This window comes from Gorilla gorilla, chromosome 12 (genome assembly GCF_029281585.2).
Source record: "Gorilla gorilla gorilla isolate KB3781 chromosome 12, NHGRI_mGorGor1-v2.1_pri, whole genome shotgun sequence".
Classification (NCBI taxonomy): Eukaryota; Metazoa; Chordata; class Mammalia; order Primates; family Hominidae; genus Gorilla; species Gorilla gorilla.
Genome location: NC_073236.2, coordinates 123,280,843 through 123,298,035, shown reverse-complemented (window position 1 = coordinate 123,298,035; position 17,193 = coordinate 123,280,843). Strand labels below are relative to the sequence as shown.

The 17,193-nt window shown below is 47.2% G+C and overlaps 1 protein-coding gene across 4 annotated transcripts in view; it reads right to left on the bottom strand.

Moving 5' to 3' along the window:
• The window catches only part of CYRIA (CYFIP related Rac1 interactor A), a 109,879-nt gene that overhangs the window by 68,082 nt on the left and 24,604 nt on the right, over positions 1–17,193 (bottom strand). The window contains exon 2 of one of the 4 annotated variants that reach the window (XM_055378746.2): positions 1,632–1,673. The exons of 2 other annotated variants lie outside the window; for them this stretch is intronic. The gene's annotated coding sequence lies outside the window, so the exon portion shown is untranslated. Of the gene's footprint in view, positions 1–1,631; positions 1,674–14,031; positions 14,141–17,193 lie in introns of those variants that run through there. One more of the 4 variants, XM_055378747.2, reaches the window with a different exon arrangement.

Genomic DNA, 17,193 nt, shown 5'->3' with positions numbered 1-17,193 from the left:
CAGAGAGTCACAAGATCACAGATTATCAGGCCTGAAGGACATCTAAGAGATAGTCTTGTCGAATTCTTTCATTTTATAATTAGGGGATTGAGGCTCACAGAAGAAAGCAGCCTCACTCAGGGACTCAGCAGTTTGGGAGTTGAATCCACATTGGAACATGTCTCTGACTCTCTGGCCTTTGACATATTTTTTAAATGCAGCCACATGGTCAGGCTGACTTCTCAAACAAGTGGTCATTGACCTTGAATGGGAAGTCTTTTTATTTTTTATTTTTTGTTTAACAGATTTTGAAAAAGGGAGGTGGCACTTTTTCCAGATTGCTGTTTTTGTAGTTTCACCCCTGGGAGCTAAATTAGTAAAACAGCCCACCTCAGGCATGTGGTTGGGATGGTTCTCCCTGTTTCTCATTAGAAAAATATTGTTATAAAATACCATGACCCATGAACACAGTGACACAGTGGGGAGTGAGTACTGCTCTTCAGTGAGAAGCATATGTGGGCCCAGATCTCTCTCTCTCTCTCTCTCTTTCTCTCCATGTTTCAGAGAAACACAGCAACAGACATGAACTCTTTTTCCATGAGTATCATTTATTGCAGGGTTTTTTTTTCCTGGCTCCTGTGCATTTGAATGGCCACTCCTTTGTGCAGAAAACCAAATCATAGAAAATAGAGGGGAGCTCTCACTTATTAAGCAAATATCTGTCAGGCATACCATGAGAATTGTATAAATATACTTTCTTATTAATTTGTCCTCAAAAAATCCCAGTGAGATACCATTAATTCCATTTTTCCAAAGAGGTAGGAAACCAGTCTTTCAAGAGCTAGGATGATCTACAGAGTCAAAAAGAGATACAATGCAGAAGCAGAAATAAACTCATGTCTCCTAAATCTACTTTTTGCTGTCTCAACTGAACTATATAGTTTGTTACTAGGGCAAACACTAGAGTTGTCTGTTTTTTCCAATGTCTCAGCTCAAATGCATGAGACAGTTCTTTAAAGCTGAAATTGTGGTAAGGGCATGAAAGATTATTTTTATTAGATTCTCTTTCTGATGGGGGTGGGGGATGGTGGTGGGCTTGCGGGGGAAGTAGGGGTCTAAAGTCCAAGACTTCCTGCCAGGCTCCCAGCTGGGGCTCCCAGGCCCCCAGAGGCTGGGCTGGTTCTGGCTCTCAGCAGCAGGGGCAGCAGCAAGAGGGCACCTCAGGAAGTCACAATTATCAACGCTCCCTGGCTCAAGGCTTTGTTCCTGTTCTCAGACAACAAGGGACATGCCAGGAGAGATGGGGTGGGGGTGGAGAAAGAGGAAGAAAAAACAGGAAGTGAAGTGGGGGAGGAGGGAAGGAAATGATAGAGAAAACACAGCAACTCTGAAATGTCCTTGGCTTGATGAGAAAGTGATTTCTGAGTGGACGTTAGTGGAGCTGGGCCCTGCATTTTAGGAAACCGGATTGTGATGGTAACAGGGCGGGGCAAAGACGTTTACTTCCTCCAAACTCAGGGTTGGGGTCCACAAATTCCATTTCCCACCACCAAGCACCGCCTGGCACAGGGCTGTTTTCCACACCTCAGGTGTAGACGTGGAAGGTGGTGAATTTCCAAAGAAGGATTCTGGGGTAAGGCCCTGTTCCTCACCTTTTGACTGTGGCTGAGGGGCCAGGCGTGTCACAAAAGGATCTGGAAACAAGAGAAAAGCTCTCAAAGTGATCAGGTATCAGGGAGAGCTATCCCATCCTCACTGCTTTTTTTTTTTTCTCAAATGTCCTCAGAATTGAACCCATTTTCAGTGTGCATGACTGGGATAGATTCACTCAGCTGGGTTCAGCACAAATGCTGCTATTTTCCACCACAAAACCAAGAGGGTCAGTCAGGCGGAACGCCGGGTTTCCTCCTGCTCATGATTCTAAGACACCTCCGGCTTGTCTTCCTGTCCATTTTGTTGACTCCATTTACTTATTGAGGCTTACAGAAATTCCCCAACTCCAAATGCACATTGTAAAGAATGACAGTCACCTGGTAACTTGAACAACCACACACAGAGATGACCCTAATCATAACTTAATAACCGAATACCACTTCTACTAATGCTAATACTATTCATAGACCCCTGATGGGCACCGGGGGGTAGAGAATGCAGAGCCCGTAAGCCATCACATACCGGTCCCCCCTACTCCAGCGGGCCCCCTGTACTGGCTACGCATCTAAGAAGCTCACAAAAAATACAGACCCAATCCAGAGCAGCGGTCAGGAAACTTGTATGGTTAAAAATCTCCTGAGAGGGTTTTAGTGTCACCAACTTGGCTCTGATCCATGGACTAGCATTCAGTTAACATGTACCCCCACTCAGCTCTCACCCTCACCCCACCTTCTCCCACCTTACAGATGCAACCACGAAGGCTCGCCAAGGGCAGGGGCTCACTCCAGGTCCCACAGCTAATGGCCTCCCAGGGATCTGCCCCACTCCTCCAAACCAAACATAGAACAACAAAAAGTCAGCATATGTTTGAGAGGACTCCAAGCTTTCTGAAGCAATTGCTGATGGTTTACTGTGTGAGTCACCCCGGGCCAAGTGTCCATTAGGGAGAACAGAGAGCAAGGGGGGAAAGAAACTGAAAACTCTCATCTCGCATCTCCACAGGCAGCACAACCTCACATATCACCAGCAACACCAGCATGCATTTGCTCCCATCCAAGCAGCCACAGGCGGCCCAGGCTATTTCCACAGTGCTATGCCCTGTGCCTGGCCTGGTGGGGCTTCACACCACCCAACACAATCAGGAGTTTGCCCTTCTGTAGCACCTGGCAGCCAGTGAAATGCTTTTCCATATCTTTTCATCTTTGCTCATTTTGAGAGCGGTACAAAGCTGAGGGGTAATCACCCCAGTTTATAAATGGAGAAGCCCAAATCAGAGACAGGAGGTGCCTTATCCAGAGTCTCAAAACAGAACTAGGGCCCGAAATAGGCATCTCCTGTCTTCCAGTCTAGCGACCTTTCCCCATGTCCTGTCCCGCCCCACCCCATTCACGGGAGGGCTAGGGAAGAGCTTCAAACGGCTGCTGCCTTCCCCTTCTGAATGGCTCTGGAAATAGAAAAGCAAGGCACAACAACTGAAGGGAAGGCAATATCTACTATGGGAGGCCGAAAGGGCCCCAAAGACTGTGTCCCCACCCTCCGGGGTGGGCAATCAAGGGACCCAAAGCCCAGGGTGGGGCATGCTTGTGCCCACAGTTCACCAGCAGCAGAGCTTAGACTGAGTCCCTCAATGTCAGCAGCACAGACCAACACTGAGAAACCAGAAGGGGCAGGTGTTTGGATAATAAAAATAGCTAACACTGATCAAGTACTTACTGTGTGTTGGGCTTTGTTTAGCACTGTACATGTAGTGACTCCCTGAAACCTCATGGCAACCAAACTAGGTAGGCATTATTATTGTCCCCTTTTACAGATGAGGTAACTGAGGCACAAAATGATTAAGTCACTTGTCCATGGGATTTAGCTTTTGAGTAATAGAGTCAAGGTGTGAATTTAAGCAGTCTGGCTCAAATTCTGCAAAGCCAAATAGTGGAAAGAAAGAGAATAAAGTAAATACACTAGGAATAGATGACACCTTCCTTCAAAAGGAGAGAAGGAAGATAGGAGACTCTCCAGGCAGGAAAGACTGACAGCTGCTGTGCAGGCAGAATTAGGAATTTGGTACCTAGTGCCCTCTGGGTAGCAGCCGACCAATGTCAGGCAACACCAGTAAATGACATCCTGGTGTTGGTGTTTATACAGCACCACTGTGGGAGGAGGGAATGGCTGGGCCAGGGAGGGGATGAAGGGAGGGCCTGAGATGGGTGGAGGGGATGATGCCTTGGAAAGCCAATTCCTATGTCCCAGAGGGATGGAGCAGCTGGGCAGGCAGGCAGGCGGTTCCCTTTCTGCATCCCCAGCACCAGCAGTGCACACATGCCCGGGACACCAGGCTTTGGGAATGCCACTGGGTTTCAGCCTCATGATGCCTGGGAAGCCAGGAAAGACAGGGGTCATCTCTCACCATTTCTACAATGAAGAGCTAAAGCCAAAAACAGTCACGGCCCTAGAATAATAACAACAACAACAACAGCCACCATTTGTTGGCAGGTTATGATTTGTCAGGAAATATGCTAGATGTGTATATAGATTATGTAAAAATGATACCAACTCTGAGAGGTCCATATGATTATTCTTAATTTACAGTTGAGGAAAGCTAAGTAATTCTATAAAGGTCAAAGCTAGCAGGCTATGAGAAAGGGTCTGAACCACCATTTATTGGACTGTGAGGCCCCTGATCTCACCTCAAAGCCGTGTGCGCTGTGAAATGGTTAAGTGACTTACCCACAACCGTGCAGCTGTGCTAACCCACAGCCAGCTTCTGGGCTGTCAGAGCACATGGGCACAGGCATTTACCTCCACATACTCCCTATGCTACACATCCACACTAAGTGCTGCTAACCACTTTTATATACACAGTCATACAGTTGGGGTGATTTAATGGTTTATCATCCAAACGAGGATACCTCTGAGAGTGAAAGGGGGCCCTTTTAATAATATTGCTGGGACAACAGGCAGACACCAGGACTGTCCTAGGCATGTAAGAACATGCAGTCACCCGAATACAATCCACACTCCCACAGGCTGGTTGTTTTTATGTCCATTTGTGTTGGTAGAGGACCCTTCTGGGCAATGCCTTGCTTCCCAATCCACACAAATACTCTTTCCCAATAATCCACTCTCCCTGTGTTCACCTGCCTGTCTTCTGAATTCACGGAGCTTGTTGGCCTTATAGATAAACAGGCTGATGCCACTTGTTTATAAAGCAGTCATGTTATGGTTTGAGAAGGCAGGGTGTCACTAATTGAAACAGTGTATTTTAAAAGACTGGTGGGTTCCTTGTGCCCTGGAAGCCCTGGAACCCTAATACCCAGCTGTTCTGATAAGCAGCCAGTCCCTCAAGAGTGAGGACTCTGTGGCTGTCCCATTGAGGACAGCCTGAGACAAGCAGATGAGAAACCAGCACGGGAATACAGCTGCCACCACTACTGGACCTGCTGGAGAAACCGCAGTCTACTGGGAGGACACAGACCTGGGGTCCTCAGGGGACAGGCGTATCTCTAAGACAAGGCCTGGCCTTTTTCTGCTGCCAGCAGGCACCCATCATGCGTGGGGGTGAGCAGCTCTAACCTGGTGAGAGATCCTCCCTTTCCCCCTGACTGGGCCTAGTGGGGAAGGAGGTGGCGTTTAAAGCTCGTTTTTGTTTTACTCTTTCCCTAAGAATCTGCCTTCTTAGGAATCTCTGACCAAGAGGAAGGAAGAATCTGCTGTTCTTTTGAAGCCAGGAAATCACTCTTAACAAACTCTCCCATCAATACAGGTAAAGTGCAGAGCTAATGAGAAAGCAGAGGGCATTTGTCTGTTCTCTGAAGAGACCGTTTCTGGCGTATGTTTAATCATGGAGCATCATAGGACCTCGAGGCCAGGGATTTTCAGAGGCCCCAGAGAAGCCTGCCAGCTCCTAGCAGCCCTAGAAACTGGCAGGGCTCTTGGAGGCACTGACGTGCAGGGCTCTGGGCCCTCATCCTGTGATAAAAGGAATAGAGATATTTTTTACCTGTTTTGTGTAGGGGCTTCTGCAAGTGATGATTTTTTGGTAAATAGACCTTTTTCCAAATTAGGCCACGTGCACAGGTTGTGGGAATTAGGGAATGCACTTATCTTCTTATGGGTTACCATTCAACGCACAACAGCTGTGATTATGACTATATGTTATAATGTTATTCTGGGGGATGCTTAAGACCTAGAAAAGGAAAGGATTTGTCTGATGCCACCCAGTATGCAGCCTTCCCATGGTGGGAAGCCGAGCATGGAAGAAGCCCAGACACCAGATAGTGACTAATTGGGAGTGGCCGTGGCTCAGGCAGCCCTAGACAGTCAGAGGCCAACACGCCGGTGATGATGGTGATGGGGCAGAAGATACCAACCCTTATTCACTGAGCATTGACTGTGTGCCAGGCATGGTCTAGACATCACCTGGATGTTCTACCAGCCCTTGCCCCACTCTTGCTGGAAATGGCAGTGCTCCTATTATCCACATCTTACAGATAAGGAGCTGGACAGTCACTCAGAGAGGCTGAGTGATGAGCCCTGGGTTAATGGCGAGTAGATAACGAAGTGCGCATTTGGACTCACATCTGAGGGACCCCCACCTGGGCCCTGACCACTTTACTCTACAGCAAAGGAGAGGACCCAGGCCACCCTCAGAGGTGGTGTTTATGAATCATGGGGCAGGGAAGGCAATTGCAAGTGGCAAATGGTAGCAGAACCAGAACAAGAGCCCAGATCTCTACTCCTGGGCTCACATTAGTCCCATTTCCCAAGGCTGTGGTTTAACATCTCTCTGTGGTCTTTGTAACACCTGAATAGCCATTAAGGTGAGTGCACCCATGTTCAGGGCAGGAGAACACCTGCCAAACTGGCTGCAGCATTCAGGAAACTCCACCAAGCTTTTCGATGAGTTCACATTGCACTGCCTGAACACAACCGCTGGGTGGGTTCCTTCTCCTTGAGACTGCATTTTAGAATGTCAGTTACACCAGGTCTCCTTTGAGTGAGGAAGTGGGAGACACATTAGAAACCCAAGGAGACCAGCTTCCTCTTCTCAGACAACCCCAAGCAACAGCACAATTGGATGTCAGACAAAGGGGCATTTTTACCTCCCCTCTTCCCATCCACGGCTCCAACTACAGGAGCATCACCATTAGGGAGGGGTAAGGGGCACACCTTAAGCAGGTTTGAGATGTCAGCAGCTGACAGCCTGCCTTGTCTCCATCAGGAAGGCAGCAATAAGACAAAAACCAACAATCTGGGCTGTGGAGTCTGAGCCTGACCACCCCCAGGTGATGCAAGCCAGGAGGATGCCTTGACTTGGTCTTGACCCGGGTCTACCCCTAACTTGGCCTTGGCTGGGCTGTGTGACCTTTAGTCAGTCACTACTGTCAGATCCTCAGATACAACACCTGTTAAATGCAGATCATATGGAGATATATACCAGCAAGCCTCTTTGGACTACTTTGAAAACCAAATGAGCTATTATATTTGTGTTCGTGTTTTATCTCCACCATTAAGTGGAAAGTTACTTAATAGGAGAGGTCATGTCTCATTCATCTTTACAAATGACTGTAACTAGCCCAGAGCCCTGCACAAATGAGAAGACGTGATGGTTGAATTGTAAACTTCAGCTTCTCTGAGGGCAGTGAATAGCCCAGCGTAGCTGGGGAGGAAGGAAAGAGGTGGCAGAGATACAGTGAGTAGATGAGTGGAAAAAGAGGCTGTTGTCAGGCTGTGGAGGACTTTACACATACTGATGCTTCTAAATTTCATCTGTAGCTGGATGGTAAGCTGATATCCCAAATGCTTTAGTAAGCATTAGTGGAGGATGGGGCTGTAGAAAGAGCCTGGGGACTCAAGCCCAACAATCATAAACCTCAGTCTCAGGTCTTTGGAGCTAAGCCTTAGTTGCCTTATCTGCAAAATGAGAATAACAACTTCATTCCAGGGTCATTAGGGGTACCTAGCATTTAAAGTGACCAGTGCAGTATTTAGTATCTATTTGAATTTCAGCAAATACTACTGCCCTAAATGAGTGAGGCCAAGCTGACCTTGACTATCAGATGTAACGGCATGTTACAGAGGTTCTAGGCCAACGCAGCCTTGGAGTGAGAAACTAAGCAATGGTACCATGGCCACACTGCAGTGAGGACAATCTAGAGTCAGTCTGGCTACAGTCATGTGTTGTCCAAGTTTCCAGCAATCCTGGTGCGCTCTAGCATATCCTGTGAACACCTACAGCCCTCATGTACCCAAAGGCCACATGGTGTCACATGGCAAACACCCCCTGAGTCCCACAGACCACCTCAAAGCTTCCCAGTGCCCCAGCCTGCAGCACTATCTACAAGGGACACTGTCAGGTGGCTTCTGTTGGGTGTTCTGTAGAGACCACTTATGCCATAAGGCCAGCTAAGGGGCACAGCACTCTGGGCTGAGAAGCAGGAGATCTGGGTTCCAGTTCCACATGGCAAGTGACTTGCCCCATGCACAGTGGCTGAACAGTCTTGGGACTCTCAATGCCTGGAAGTGCCCTTCAGCAGAGTGTTTCTGTAAGAGCTTAACCTAGGAGACACACTGACATTTGAGAAAGTCATGTTCTTATCAGGCAAACCTCTGCTAAAACTACCCTAACAATGAAGCCTCATCTATAGAATGCTCCTGTTCAAACCCAACAGGAATATGCTGAAGTTCAGAGGGTGCCTGGTTTCTAGTTTCCACCTTACCAATTCCTGTCTGTGCCACCTCAGGGGAGTCATTACACACTCATGAGCCTCAATTTCCTCATGTGAGCCTCGGGGGCAATGATATATCGCTCATACTATTTTCTAGCAAACTGTTTCCTAACACTTCACAGAAAGTACAAATCTCATTTTATTTGGATACTCTGAGGTTGGTCATCCTTCATCTTTGTGGGAAGAGCCAGACACACTTTCACAAAGCAAGCACGGGGAAAATGAAAAACTTCCATCATCCTTGGGAAGCGGGAGAGAGTCAGAGTCCATAGGATGAGGAATGATTGAGAATGCACCCATGACAGCTGGGAGCCGGCTTATCTATGATGCTGGCAAGGGTCATCCCTGGCCTCGGCAGACAAACACTGGCAATTGCGCTCCAGACAATAGCACAGCTGCTCTTGTTCCTGGGCTCCCTGCTGTGAGGCAAAGCAGGGGTCATATGATCAGTATTCAGCATTGCATTCGTCCCCAAGATGCAAAGGGATTCTGCCTTCCCCAACAGCACAGGGCTGCAGGAGGGGGGTGCACACCCTCCACCCCAATGAGGGGAGCAGTGGATAGAAGAATAGATAATGATAAGATCCCCACAGAAACTGACTACAGGAAAATGCAGTTTCCATGTGAGAACCACCACTTCTAATAAAATCCATATTCCTAAGCTGAGGGTACAAGTTCTTCCATAAATGACTGCATACTAATTAGAGCCATCCTTTATGTAAACTCCCAGCTTAAGCCCAAATGTGATTTACTGCAGCTTTGTACCCTCTTGCCCTGCCCTGCAGCCTAGACTTTCACCCCCCACCCTGTCTACCATCCTTCAAGGCCAGCAGCAGAGTTTTACTTCCTCCATGAAGTGTTCTCTGATACCCACCTAAGACCACAATCCATACTGACCTCTCCCTTTTCTGAACTCGCATAGAACTTTCTGTCTGTGCCACTCAGCATTTAGTGCCTATGAGTTGTCTCATGACTTTTATTTATTTATTTATTTATTTTTGAGACAGGGTCTCGTTCTGTCACCCAGGCTGGAGTTCAGTGGCGTGATCTTGGCTCACTGCAACGTCCACCTCAAATAGTTGGGATTACAGGTGCAGGTCACTATCCCTGGCTTTTTTTTTTTTTTTTTTTTTTTGTAGAGAAGGGGTTTCACCATGTTGCCAAGGGCTGGCCTCAAACTATCTGCCAGTCTCAGCCTCCCACGGTGCTGGGATTACAGGCATGAGCCACCGCACCCAGCTACCTCATCACTTTCTGACGGGACTGTTACATCAATCTCCTAACTGGTTTGATCCTGCTTGGGCTGTGGCCCTGTCCTCTGCTAAAAAAAGTTTTCAAAACACACATTTGATGATGTGTCGTCCCTGCTTAAAACCCTTCAAGTATTTCCTACCACCTTCATGATAAAGTCCAAATGCCCTACCATGCTCCTACCCTTCCCCTGGGAGTATCCACATTCCAGTCACACCAAAATGTTTCCCAAGGTTATATAATGAGGTGATATCAAAGGCAGGAGGAGAACCTGGATTGCTGAATAACTAGCTGAGGGTTCTTCCCTCAGTCCCAGGTGCTTCCCAGGCTAACGTTGGACCACAGATAGAATGACTAGGAGCACATGACACTGAGTCATGGTCGAGGTGAAAAAGTCAAGACCAACTAAGTCTTTAGGCTTGATAAGCTTACACTGTTGACAGCCAGCTGATCCACTAAGCAACCAAGTGGGCAGTAGGCATCTGAGACTCAGGCAGAGGTTCATCTACTCTTTACACCAACACTGGGAAGGGGATCACTACTTCTCCTTTTGCAGGTGTGGAAAATGAGGCTCCCAGTGGTCACAGCTGCTATCTGGACTAAAACACCAGCCACACCCCTTCTCTTATATTCCAGAATGGTAAAATCCAACAGCCCCCCCCTCCGCCGTCACCACTTTGATGCCTCCCAAGCATCTTACAGTAGACACATCTGATGGTGAGTAACAGCACCTAGTCCCTGCCCAAGAGACCATTCTGTTGAGGACCCCCTTCTGGGGAACTTCATTTCTGCTCTAAGACCAGAGCTATCCCATGACTTTTCTAATTCCTTTAATGGAAAGACTGTGAAAAGAAACTTTCATTTAACAGAAGAGAGGGAAAACTCCACTCTAACTGCTTTATGTTTATCCAGAGAAGTTATCAAAAACTCTTACCAGGAGACTGCTTTCCCCACAGCACATCACAGTGATAAGGGCATGTGACTGGGGGTGGCAGAACAAGGTCCAGAGGACAGCAAGACTAATATGTGATCAGCAGCACACATGGACTTGGGGGCTTTCTGAGCTGGCTGGCACCAGCTCACCAGAGCCAACTGTACAGATCCCTTCCCAACTTCACATTCAGTGATGCCATGGAAGTAGCTTGAAACCAGCCATGGTGGAAGTATTTACACCATGGAAATTGTCCCACGCTCCCAGCAAGTTTGTTTGGCTTTCGTTTATCCCAGATAATTGGTTATTAAGCATTTAGGAGCAAACCACTGAATGGATCCATAAGATGGACACTGGGTTGGGAAGACAAGACTTAAATTGTAGCTAAAGCTCTACCGCCAACTCACTGTTTGACTTGAGCAAGTTTCTTCCTGGTCCTAAGTTTCCTTAACTGTAAAGGACATAAAGAGCACTTTGGTAAATGTAAAATAGGGAGGAGACATTTGACAATGTCTGCAGACATTTTTGGTTGTCACAACTGAGGTAGATGTGGTGCTACTAGACAGGGACGCTGCCAAGCATCCTATCACGCACAGGAAAGCCCCTCCTCCTCCCTTAACAGAGACCTACTTTTCCCAACATGTTCCTAGTGCCAAGGTTGAGAGATCCTGATGGGGAGATAGTCTCACAGTAGCCCATTGAAATATCTTGAACACATCAGCATGCACAAGGAAAATAAAAGGAGTCAGCTTGCAGGAACCCTAGGAGGGCAGTGGTGTAAAACATCGCCACGGATGCTACAGGTTTACAATGCAAGGATGAGGTAGATCTCTTGCCCTAACATGGCACCGGGCACACCATAGGTGCTCAGTAATCATTTGTGGGAAAAGTAAATGTGTCTAGTTGAAATAGCAATGCAGTCTCTCTTTAGCAAGCCTATACTCCAGTGTGTGTGCATCCCCCCCACAGTGACACCAGGCAGAAGAATCTGACAAGTGTCTATTCACCTCCTCTCACCTCCTCTGGGAGGGTAGTGAAAAGACACGGTGTGAAGTTCCAGCCCTGGAGACTCAGATTAGACAAATAATCACTAGCCTGGCATCCAGAGCCGTGATGGTCAGAAGAGCAATTTTATTTAAGTCACTTTCTAATAGGAGTTGAAGCGTCTTGAAAAGTGAGGTTTTCAAAGGCTCCTCTGGGGAGGCAATTGTCAAAAACACACAGCAGGCAACCTTGCTTTCGACACATTCAAAGCCACTTTTTAAAGACAATCCTTTTCTTCTCTGTACCACTTGGGATTGAAAATGCATTTAGCACAAACCACCAGAAGCGGAAACAGCGTTGGGTAAGAAACGCGACCGACATTGTGGCAAGCACGGGGAACTGCAACAGAATCTGATCAGGTTGGCACCACTCAGACATGCACAAGGAAAGAGGCAATGGCAGGCAGCATATCTACTGTCCCTCAGCCTCTGGGGTCTGGAGTCAGCGAAAGTAGGGGGTGAGGTGTAACCACAGCCGTTGCTGGAAGTCCCTTGCAAGACTCCGGATTCTGAGTTCTCACACTGAGTGGCAGCTGATTTCTAAACAAGCAGATGACAGAACACAGAACCTCCCTCTGTGTCTCCCTGAAGATCTGAATCTGACCATAAACCATCTGACTCACAAAGCCCTTTAATTAAAAGCCCAAGGGCCCAGAGCTAATTCGAGATGTGGCAAGACCCAGTGGCTTCTCAAGCACCAGAACTGTGAGCAGATTAATGGGGATAATTTCGCCCTTCCTGGTCTATAAATGACAACTCACTCAGATGCACTGAATGCCAGAGCTGGAAGCCACCTGGGCAACTCTCTGCCCAGCCCCTTGCTTTGTTAATGAGGAGCTCATGGTCCAGGATAGGAGGCCGACTGCCCCAGGCCTGGTCCCGAGTTTCTTACTGACTTTCAGCTAAATGCAGCTTTCTTGGTGTCCAGTGCTGAGTCACCTATCTATTCAGAGAAAATGTTTTGTTGAGGTCTCTACACTCCCTCTGCAAGGTTTACTCAGAACTCCGGACAAACTGGTTACAATCCATCTGGGACCTAGGGCCACAGGTTGGAAGTAGGACAACTTCAGGGAAAGAAATTACCCCTGCCTGGGCAACGTAGTAAGATCCTATCTCTCCCCCAACCCCTTGCCAAAAAAAAAAAAAATAAAGAAAGAAATACAAAACATTAGCTGGGCATGGTGGCATGCGCCTGTAGTTCCAGCTACTAGGAAGGCTGAGGTGGCAGAATCACCTGAGCCTAGGAAGTTGAGGCTACGGTGAGCCGTGATCATGCCTCTGTACTCCAGCCTGGGTGACAGAGCAAGACCCCATTTCAAACAACAAAAAATAGAAAAGAAATTTCCAAAACCCCCACACACCAGGAGCTGGCTATCTCCTGGGCTGAGTTTGGCCCCTTTCATCACTCCTCTGTCATTCATTCCTCACATCCACATCCCAGCACAGTGGATCTTGTGATGTCCAGGCTAAGTGAGATAAAGAAATCTGCTTGGCCAAACAGCTAATGGATTTCTTTGATTGCAATGCTCATCAAACTCTTTTCTTTTTAACTTAAAAGTTGTAATATCTAAAGCAGAAACAAGATGACTTCTAGGGACTGAGTGTTTGTATCCCCCTAAATTCATAGGTTGGAGCCTAAATTCCCAATGTAATGGTATTTGGAGGTGAGGGAAGATTCTTTGGGAAGAATCAGGTCATGAGGATGGAGCTTTGTGAATAAGATTAGTGGCCTTCTCAAAAGAGACACAACAGAGATGATGTTTTTCTCTCTTCACCATATGAGGATGCAATGAGGAAACAGCCATCTGCAAGCCAGGAAGCCAGCCCTCACCAGACACCAGGTCTGCCCACATCTTGATCTTGGACTTCACAGCCTCCAGAACCGTGAGAAATGTATTTCTGTTATTTAAGGACTCCAGTCTATGTAATCTGTTACAGTATCCTGAACTGACTAAGCCAATGACTTCTTCAGTAATGACAAAATAATTTTGCCACATATTATTAACAAACCCCTAATATATTGGATTGCAAACTTGAATTTTTTTATGCTAATAATGGCAAATACTTATGCATATGATTTATGTACCTTTCATTATACAAAATAATCTCTCATTAACAAAATAGCTTCAAGTAGCATCTACCACTCTCATTTTACTGATGCAGAGACAAAGGTCCAGAGTGCTCAGGTGAATTTTCTGACATCACACAGCCAGTCAATGGCAGAAGGGTGTCTGATCCTGAACTCTGTGTCCTTCACCAGGGACTGTGTCCACTTAGGGACCAATCAGATGCCACAGACCCTGGAAATCAGTATGTTTCATTAACATGTCTGCTAAGTGTGGTGCTGAGGGCCTGGGTAACGGGGGGTGATGGGTGGGGTGGCAGTTGTGACCTCATCTTGGGGTTTGGAAGGAGCCACACACCTGAATAGCACACAGTTACCGAAGCCTACCTGTTAGGTAAAGCCTTTGAGGTTCATTCAGACAGAGGAGCAGTAAGAAGGAGAAGGAATCTCACTGGAGCCCACCCTGCAGGCTGTCACTGGTTTCCTGAATTTCTTCCACCCCTGGGGATGAAGATTCAGAGAACAAGGTATGGTACCTCCATCTTGCTTGCTAACAGCCCATAAGCTTCCAGGAAATATAAACACAGGAAATGACGATTAAGTACAGTGTGGCAGTTGCACAGGCTGGTGTGGAAGCATCCGTGGTGGGCACCGGACTCCACCTGTGTGATGGGATCTGGCCGGGAAAAGCTTCCTGGAGGGGCTGGGGCCTAATCAGAGTGTGAATTCCATACACCACTAAGGGAGGCTGTGAGGATGTGAAGTAGGAATAGGGTGTTCAGGCACAGAGCACGGGCCTTGAAAATGAACAAGTGACAAAGCTCCTCATGTGAGGAACTCTGCATGAAGGGGTGTGGCTGGAGCATAAGAAATTGATGGGTTGGACTGGGAGGGAGGCTTGCACCGCACATGAGGCAGGGGCTGGGCGGACCACAGAGGGCCTAGCAAATACTTGTAAAGGAATCTGCATTTTGAACGTAGGGTTTTACCTTTTATTATTTTGCAGAGACAGGGTGCTATTGTCAGGTTTGTATTTTATATCGTGTGAGTGTGGAGTGTTGTGTGTGTAGATCTATATCTGTATCTATGTAATATCACTACTCTGGCAGTAGTGCCCTTAGTCAAGTGACTTCACCAAGCCTTCAATTATTTTCTCTCTAAAATGGGAAAAACATGATGTGCCCTCCATATCTCAAAAGTGTTGTAAGAATAAAGTGAGATACTTAATAAATAATTATTAAAGATTAAGAAAACGACAAACTTACATAAATAATTATATCTGGATTCTCTCAAGGCTGCATACAGAAAAGCTCAGAACTTTAAACTATCCACTTCAAAAGAATAAATTGGGAGGGAGAGTATGAAGCACGGAGCGGAGAAAGCCACTTCCTGCAGCTGTCGCTGTTACTGTCTGGAAGGCCCTGCCCAGCAATGCACTCTGGTAATCGCTCGTCCTCGTCTCCCATGTTCTGGGCTAACTTTCTGATCCATCCAATAGCGGTAAGGAAGCAAAATACCAAGACCCTCAAACCCACCTTTCTTATTTCGCCAATGAATGTATGTTTCCAATTTTAGATAAAAGAATGACTTTCACAAAGCTCTTCCTGAATCTTAGAGAATAATAAACAGATAGGCAAAGAATATCTGATATTCAGATGAAATGGCAAGGTCTTTGTCTTACACGATGGGCACAGAAATGCCCAGTTGATTTCAGTTTCCCTCTTTCAATCTGCCCTCACCCTGGATGTATTTGACTCCAGCTAAAAGAAGGCAAGACCAGTGGAAGCAGCCTGCTGCCTAAGTACCTGCAGTGTGGGGCAGTTTGTGGAGGATAAAAGCCTCTTTCAGGAAGGAATGGTTTCCAACCACTGCACAATTACCTTTATTAGCATAACGTCCCATTGTGCATTTTGCAAAACACTTTCCCATTCCATCTCAGGAAGACTGCAGTGACAGAAATTGCTGCCACTGGGGGGAAGAGCGTGTCTGTAAAATTTAAACCATTGGGCATTTGTTCAAGACTCCTGGGAAATGATGTCCCTTGATATATAATTCATAATAGCCTTAAAGCTTGCCCTACTTCTGACACATAGATGATATATTTTGGATAAGTCAGAGAGGGAGGAGGGAGAAAAATTACTTCCGAATGGCTCTGCTGTTCTTTGCCTTTTGAGTAAAGCCTGACAATATTTTGGACCACTCTTTTCCACCATAAGGGCTTCCCTTGAAGAGCTTTTTTATTTTATTTTTTATCTTTTAAATTGAAGAGGCAGCATATCATCCAGTTTCAGTTTTATCTTCTGTAACACCGGATAAAAGATGAGGCTGAATCCATCTGTTAGCACATACAGGCTGCAAACTGTGTGAACGCAGGCACACCCGCACGCATGCGCCTGCACGCACACACACATATCCTTGCAAAAAGGGGGAAAAATCCACACTTTTAAAAAATTTATCATCAGCAATCCTACCAATGCCGACCAGATAGCAGCACTTTTATCCTTTTATGGGCAGATTCAGGAGGAAGCCAGCCTCGCCCCCACAGAGGCTCTTCCCCCTGCACTGCCATAGGAATTGGGATGCTGGGACTGGCAGCAGGCCAGCCCTTCCCCCACAGCGCTAGGGTTCTAGCCTCCTGAAATCAGTGATGATACCATTGGGGGCCATAGCCTGCCATGCCCCAGCTGGCCCTGGCTGGGGACTGGGAGAACCGCAGGGCATTGAGAGGGCTTCCATCTTCTGGCACAATTGGCCAAGCGACTAGGCTGGTTTTCTAGGGAAAATGGGCAGGCAGCCTGCCTAGATTTATGGAGGCAGAGTGGAGAGCCCCATCTGGTTGCTTGGCCTTTCCTATGGTGCTGCTGGTTGGGTGGCACTGTGTATCGCCCTCTCTGGGCCTCCAGAGCTGCTTTTGCTCAACAATTACTGGTGATGCTGCAGGCAATGGATCAGATCAGGTGCAACAGAAGATCAGAGATTGGAGGCCAGAGATGACCTGAATGCGTCAGCTCTCACCTTTTTAGGTGGATACAGTGCAGGTAGAGAGTCCTGAAATGCACGGGGTTCTTTTGTTTCCTAAACACAGAAACTATGTTAATCACAGAGTTCCAAAAATAAGCAGCTTCATTTCGTTAACGAGGTGAAGCTTGAGCACACATGGGCTTGGAAGAGGATGAAGTGGGGGTGGGGATGACAAGCACAAGGGACAGCCGAGGCCACTGACCTCAAAAGGCTGACGAGTTTCTCAGGGAGGGCCCAGGGACCCAGATCCACACCATGTGCCTATCCCTCTGGAGTGCTGAGCCCGTGAACTCTGCTCCTACAGTGCCTCACATCCGCCCCCTCCTCTGCTCCCACTTCTGCTGCCCTAATTTAGGCCCTTATTATCTTTCTCCTGGACAGTTCTGCACACAGAGCCAGATGACTCTTCCCAAAGCAGCACGGCTATTATTGCATCACTCTATGGCTCAAAAACCTTTAATGATTCCTCCATTGACTAAGAAATAAAGCCCAGCTTCTATTTTCTAAGGCCCTCTTCATTGAGTCCCT